Source organism: Gossypium raimondii, chromosome 4, assembly GCF_025698545.1.
Source record: "Gossypium raimondii isolate GPD5lz chromosome 4, ASM2569854v1, whole genome shotgun sequence".
Taxonomy (NCBI): domain Eukaryota; kingdom Viridiplantae; phylum Streptophyta; class Magnoliopsida; order Malvales; family Malvaceae; genus Gossypium; species Gossypium raimondii.
This window is the reverse complement of record NC_068568.1, coordinates 32178754-32184736: the sequence shown is the minus strand read 5'-3', so window position 1 is coordinate 32184736 and position 5983 is coordinate 32178754. Positions and strand designations below refer to the sequence as shown.

Sequence of the window (5983 nt, the reverse complement as noted above, 5' to 3'; positions counted from 1 at the left end):
AGCAAGTACCTTTCATTCGAGTTTAGGTGGTTCTTCGATTGACAACTTGGGTTGCACAAATTCTTTGACTTTCAATGCCAACGGTTCAACCCGTGTGGATTCAATATAATTTCTCGTATTGGCTTCCATCAAAGCCATGTTTTCTTCACCTTTTTCATCCTCCAAAGGGTCAAGATCTAAAGCTTTTTCTAATTGATCTTCTTCAAAATTGCTTTCTAAAGAAACCAAGGTTTCTATCTCTTCCATAACTGAACACCTTTGCCGAATCGGGAAATTTCATTGTTTTAAGAATGTTAAAGGTTACTTGATCGTCTTAAACTCGCATGGTGAGTTCACCTTTCTGTACATCAATTAACGTTCTTCTCGTGGCTAGGAAAGGTCTCCCAAGGATAATTGGTACTTCATTATCTGCTTCAAAATCTAAAATAATAAAATCAGTAGGAAAAATAAATTTATCGACTCTTACCGAAACATCCTCGATCTTTCCTTCGGGATATGCTAAGGATCGATTCGCTAGCTGAAGCGTTATAGTTGTAGGTCTTACTTCACCTATTCCTAACAAATTGAAAATAGACTTAGGCATCAAGTTGATACTCGCTCCTAAGCCACACAAAGCTTTACCATAGTAAGATTCACCAATGTTACAGGTTATAGTAAAGCTTTCTGGGTCTTTCAATTTCGGTGGCAGTTTGTTCTGCAGGAACGCATTGCACTCATTTATCAAGGCAACAGTCTCATACTCACTAAGTCATTTTTTTCTTAGACTATATATCATTCATAAACTTCACATAATTCGGCATTTGTTCTAAAGCCTCCACCAACGGAATGTTGATGTGTAACTACTTTAGAACATCCAAAAACTTCTTGAATTACACTTCTTGTTTCTTCTTGTATTGCTGCAATCTTTGCGGATATAGTGGTGATGGAACTTTCGGTTGAACTGAACAACTTTTTTGAGTAGGTAAATCTATATCCAAAGAAGATGTTAAAATATCTGAATTCACTAAGTCAGGGTTTACCTTGTCAGACTTTGCAGATTATGATTCCTTTGGTGTAGGAACTTCAACAATTGGTTGACTTTCCTCCTTTTCAACATACTCATCTTTGACATCAATCAATCGGGGTTCCAGAGTCTTTCCACTGCGCAATGCCACTGCCTTGATATGTTATTTACACAAATTTCTTGGATTCTCAGTATCGCTCGGCAAGGTTCCTTGCGGTCTATTACGAAGCTCCGTAGCTAACTGACCCATTTGGTTTTCCAAATTTTTCAATGTTGCTGCTTGGCTTTGGATCAAAGCGTCATTCTTTGCTATGTACACTTTCAAAAAGTTCTCCAAACTGTTAGATGCCTCATCTTGAGGTGGTTTTGGAGCTTGCTGATTAAACCCTTGAAACTGGTTGGGTCTTTTCTGCAATGAGTTGTGGTTTGGTCCATTTCCTTGGTTGCTCCAAGAAAAGTTAGGATAATTACGCCATGAAGGATTGTAGAAGTTGGACTAGAGTCCTTGTCCACTCCTATTTTGATATTGGTTCCCAACATAGTACACTTACTCGAGATTTGATGGACAATTCTCAAAAGTATGACTTTCCCCACAGTACACATAGGAAACTACTTCAAACGGACTTGTTGGCTGAGCTACAAAATTATTAGTACTATTAGCGGTTAACGGTTTTAACATAGAGGAAATAGACGATACCTGAGCTGATAATGAAGTGAGAGAGTCAACTTCATGAACTCTGGCTACTCGTCTTCCTGAAGCTGTTTGATTTGTTGGCCATTAATAGTTATTACTCGTGATCCTCTCGATGATCTCATAAGCCTCATTATAAGACTTATACAAAATTGCACCATTCGCGGAAGCATCTACCATCAATCTTGTATGTGCATTGAGACCATTACAGAATATCTTCAACTGGATACAATGAGGAATCCCATGATGAGGACACTTACGAAGTAACTCCTTGAATCGCTCCCAAGCCTTATACAAAGACTCGTCATCTAGTTGCTAGAAAGTTGTGATCTCGTTCCTCAACTTAGCATTTTTGCTAGGTTTAAAATGCTTAACAAAAAATCTCTCTGCTAATTCTTGTCATGTAGATATGCAACTTGGTGCCAATGAATTGAGCCATGCTCCTGCTCGATCTCGCAATGAGTACGGAAACAATTTCAACCTCAGTGCATCTTCAGTCACACCGACTATCTTGAATGAATCACTCACCTCCATAAACAATTGAATGTCGAGATGTGGATCTTTTGTGGGCATACCACTAAATTGGCCCACCGTTTGTAGCATTTGAAACATCACTGGTTTCAATTCAAACTGGGTTGCCTCAATATCTGTCCTTCTAATTCCTGGGTTTAGCTCACTGAAAAGTGGCACAGCATATTGTCTGAAGCATCGATCCCTATCATCGGCAATGAGGATGGGATTTCGTACATAATCGGCTTCATTACCTTGGTCTTGATTCTGATTTCCAAGGTCCATTTCGACTTGTCTTTGAGCTGTTCGTTCACGTCTTCTTTGTCTGAAAGTTCGCTCAATTTTAGGGTCTACAGGGAGTAAATCGATAATTCAATCTATGCTCATAAACACTTGAGAATAAATTCACAAAAATTAAAAAGAATATGTTAGTAATGTTAAAAATAAATCAAATTGAAAACAAGTAATTTCACGAAAAAAATGACTATCATAACAGTTGACAATCCCCAGCAACGGCGCCAAAAACTTGTAATGCTCGGGTTTGTGAAAGTGTACACAGTCGTTATCAAGTAATAAGTATCGAGTTATCGTCTCCATAAGGATTGTGCTTGTGCTAAGTCACTTAACTTGTAAAATTATATTAACAATTTGAAAAAGGTAAAACACAATATGGTTGAGAAATGGTGTCTAAATTAAATTAAATGGAATGATCCCTAATGCAAGTTTTCCTAAGTATGCAGACTATATGAATGAAGTAGATTTTAGCAAAATTAAACACAATTTGCAACAATTATAACGTAAATAAACTAGGACAATTACTTTAATTAAACTCAATTTATTATCATCATGCTTAATAATATTCAGAAAAAAATTCCATGGCAACTCGATCTTTCATGAGTTTACCAAATTAGGTCCTTTCAGAATCCTTTACTTTGTAAATACGCATTTTACTGATACTTTTTTACTAAGGGTTTCTTAGCATTCATGTGAGGTAACAGGGATGTGTTAGTTTTGAAACAATTTAATCAGACAAATCTAAAAACTATGCAGATAACAGAGCCTGGTTAGGGTTGTTATGCAACCTACAATTTAATCGGGTTAGGATATAAATTGAGTATGCACATTTCAATTATGCGTCCATTAGCTGTCGTCTGGTTAGGATCGCTCAGCAAATTCAGGTGCATTTCAATCACGTATGAACGAAATACAGACTTGATTTTAATTGAAAATATGATCGATTGAGGCACAAACATTATGAACATGAATCAAATAAATATTATTTAATTAAAATAATCATCCTAGCTTAAATAAAATTAAGCTATCATTTTTGTAAACAAGAGTAAAGAACTCATAGCAAACATCTTTAAATTAAATTAAAGAAGAGAAAGATTAAACCCAATTCAGAGTGGCTGTCACCCTAGACTCTAACTGACGAGTCTCCTTCACTCCTTTACTTTGCTCCTTCTTTAATGGCTCTCCAAGATGGTCGACCAAGGGCTCTTTAAGAGGCTACTTTTCTGAAATCCTTTATGCAAGTATGGTGATAGGCGTGAGAGCTAAGAGAGTTGATGGAATTGAGAGAGGAGAGAATGATGAGAAGTAAGAGATGATGGATGAATGAATGAAAGGGTCTTATTTATAAGTGAGGGGAGGGGGATAGTTTACTAAAAATAGGGGTGTTCATCCTTTGAAAAATCTCCCATGGTTGGCCGGCCATACATCAAGCAAATCAATCTGACTTTTCCTTGATTTTTGGTCAGTTTGGATGCGACAACAATTCAGGACTGAGACTCGGTCAAGTGCAAATCTTCAGGTAAATCTCTAATTTCGTCAATTCTTCAAGGATCTTGTATAAGTAAACCAAAAGTTGGTTTATAATCAGCCATGTGCAGCCAAAAATTGGGTTGACTTGGTCCCCACTTGGACGGTTTTGCAATTAGAAGAAAATCCTTAGACATGTCAAAGATAGTAAATAGTTTAGAGGACCAATAAATTAATTTAACAACTTTAATTAATCAATTTACTTAATTAAACCCAATTTTTATTAATAAAATATTTAAAATGAATTATTAAAATATAACATTATATTTTATTATTTAATTTAATCATGCATGGCCCACTTCATAGCTTAAAAATATAATATGCTCAAATTAATATAAAATAAATAATTTTATGCATGAAAACTATATAATAAAATATAAAATCACATTTTAATAATTTCTATGTCCTAATTTCATATTTTCACATATTTCATTAACTTATTAAACAATTACTTGGTTTTAACAACAATTTTAAGTAAAAATAAGATGAATTATATAGGAAAAATCTTATATATTTTCTATTTACAATAACACATCAAATGACAATTTAACTCACATTTCAAAGGTTTATAGTTCATACAAACTTACTCGGCTAAATAGTAGATATGTCAAAGCACAGGGCATTTTGGTAATTTTCTATTCTCCTTGATTTTTCACCCGATCTTGATCTAAATTAATAATCCATTCAATCTATGAATTTAAACAGTAAAATAATGTATTTTATGCAATATAGTCATTTTTACTTTTTACAAAATTACCCCTAAATTTTACTTTTATTCAATTTAGTCTATGAGCCTAAAACATGCAAATTAACCATTTTTACCAAAAATTGAGCCTAGAAAAATACTCATGGAATCCAATACAGCACATTATTTCAATAATTTCACATCAAATCCTTGTACTTTTGCTATTTTAACAATTTAGTACCTAATCAGAAAATTCATCAAAAATCACTTAACAAAATATTTTTAAATACCAACTAATATTTCAATTTCATCATTTAATATCAAAAATCACTAGATTCATTAATGGAAACATTCACAATCTTTAACAGTTTCAAAATCTAAGACACGAGCTAGCTAGACCTAGTTGCAATGATCTAAAAAACATAAAAATTATTGAAAACGGGGCTAAAACGGACTTACATACATCATTACAAGGTAAGCCGAAGCTTCAAGGTCTTTCATGGAGTTTTTCTCCATTCAAAATCGGTGAATAAGACATTAAGTTGATGATAAAATATTTTGGCTTTATTTATTTTCATTAATTATCAAATTACCATTTTACCCTTGTTTAATAAATAAATAAAACACCAAAGTCATGTCCATATTTTTCCACTAACCTCTTGAATGGTCTAATTACCATTTAAGTCTCTTTTCCTTTATTCAATTAACCATTTAATCACTCAAATCAAATAGTGATCAAAATTTTACATCTTTTACAATTTAGTCCTTTTAATTAATTAACTATCGAAACGTTAAAATTTTTCAACGAAAATTTAATACCACTTTAATGATACTCCGTAAATATTTATAAAAATATTTACGGTTTGGTTTATAGAAATGAGGTCCCGGTACCTCATTTTCCTAAATAAATTGACCTTAAGGTCATACCACTTAAACTTAATAACTCGCTTATATAACATTAATCACTATATAAAAACCTTTTTAAAACCATGTTTGACTTGTAAATATTAAATGATAATATTTACGAACTTACTCGTCAAATTTGGTGACCCCAAAACCACTATTTTCGATACCACTGAAAAACGGGCTGTTACATTCTTTATCATTATTGTTATTAGTAAAAAAAAGATGTTCTTTTGGTAAGGTTTTATTCGAGGAATTCTTGTTGGTTCGATTGCGCTTAGATGATTTCTTTTGGGGATTTCTGTTAGGGGAGGATCTCGAGCTATGTAAATCTCTTCCGACAAATTGAGTACCTTAGTAATTGCTTTCT

The 5983-nt window shown here is 33.4% G+C and overlaps 1 non-coding gene across 1 annotated transcript; it reads left to right on the top strand.

Annotated features, from left to right (window-relative positions):
- The first annotated feature begins 1932 nt into the window (after positions 1–1932).
- LOC128040872 (small nucleolar RNA R71) lies at positions 1933–2039 on the top strand. Its single transcript, XR_008195678.1, has one exon. It is a non-coding gene; the product is annotated as a small nucleolar RNA R71 (small nucleolar RNA).
- Positions 2040–5983: the final 3944 nt, after the last annotated feature.